At 38.4% G+C, this 1,520-nt stretch overlaps 1 pseudogene; it reads left to right on the top strand.

Annotated features, from left to right (window-relative positions):
* Positions 1 to 257: 257 nt before the first annotated feature.
* On the top strand, positions 258 to 1,210 carry LOC147003894 (vomeronasal type-1 receptor 44-like; annotated as a pseudogene).
* Positions 1,211 to 1,520: the final 310 nt, after the last annotated feature.

Genomic DNA, 1,520 nt, shown 5'->3' with positions numbered 1-1,520 from the left:
ATTCTTCTTAGATCTCATGAACATGTTTAATGTACACAAAAGTTTATATTCAGAAATAGTCCCACAATGGTACATACAATTCAGGCTTGATTGGAAAACATTAGGGAGTAGAAAAAGTGGGGATGGCTTTGAGGTGGTGTGAGCTGGAGCTGAGTTGGTGATGAGGCAATATCTTGTTGCTAGCTCAGTGTTTTTTGACACTTCTGAGTAAGGTCATATTTTGTAATGAAATTCTTTTTCTCCAAAGGATTTTGCTATTTGCTTCCTACCCACATACAATGAATAAAGCCATGTTATTTCACATTGACACAAATGTAAAAATCACCTTGCTTGCTGAAGTGAGTGTTGGGATCTCAGCTAATAGTATCCTCTTTTTTGCCCACATCTGCAAGCGCCTTGGTGAAAACAGACCTAGGTGAATTGATCTCTACATTGCTTTCTTCTCTCTAACCCACCTAATGCTGCTTGTCACTATGGGAGTCATAGCTGTGGACATGTTTATGTCTTAGGGGAGATGAGATTCTACCACATGCCAATCCCTTATCTATTTGCCCAGGTTTCTGAGGGGCCTCACCCTTTGTGCTACCTGTCTTCTGAATGTCCTTTGGACCATCACACTTAGTTCTAGAAAATCCAGTTTAATAAAGTTTAAATATAAATACCCCCATCACATTCCAGGTGTCTTTATTTTCTTCAGTGTTCTCCATATGTCTTTCAGCAGTCACTTCTTAGTATCAATGACTGTGACCCCCAATTTGACCTCAGAGGATTTTATGTATGTTACTCAGTCTGCTTACTTCTACCCATGAGTTACTCCAGAGAAAGCATATTTTCAACACCAGTAGCCATCAGGGAAGCCATTCTTATTGGTCTCATCGTTCTGTACAGTGGATACATGGTAGCTCTCCTATGGAGGCACAAGAAGCAGGCCCGGCATCTTCACAGCATCAGCCTTTCTTCAAAAGCATTCACAGTGCAAAGGGCCACAAGGACCATCCTGCTGCTCATGAGCTTCTTTGTGGTTCTCTACATTTTGAACATTGTTATCTTCCACTTGAGGATAAAGTTCAAGTATGGCTCAATATTCTACTTTGTCCAAATTATTGTGTCCCATAGCTATGCCACAGTCAGCCCTTTTGTGTTTATTTGCACTGAAAAGCATATAATTAAGTTTTTGAGGTCAATGTGTGGCAGAATAGTAAATATTTGATTATTCAGTGATGGGTATGGACTGTGAATATAATCCAATATGTTGTCATCAGAACTATGGATCATGGCATAGTGGGAACATTCTGTGGCTTAAATTGATAATATTAATTTTTCCTGTTAAATCTGTTTGCACCCTCTGTGAGTGATAATTATATAAAAGATGATTAAACCGAATACACCCTCAGATATGACATGAGATTTCTATCTCTCAGTGCATTTTCAAAGGATATCCATGAGACAGTTCTCATTTGTCTTAGGTTTCACATTGTTTTTAAGTTCTGAACAAGAATATATATTTAAGATTTAACAGT

The sequence above is a fragment of the Mus caroli genome, unplaced genomic scaffold (genome assembly GCF_978045245.1).
Source record: "Mus caroli unplaced genomic scaffold, Mus_caroli_1 scaffold_7, whole genome shotgun sequence".
NCBI classification, from domain to species: domain Eukaryota; kingdom Metazoa; phylum Chordata; class Mammalia; order Rodentia; family Muridae; genus Mus; species Mus caroli.
Note: the sequence above shows the minus strand (reverse complement) of the source record. Positions and strands in the feature narration are given on the sequence as shown.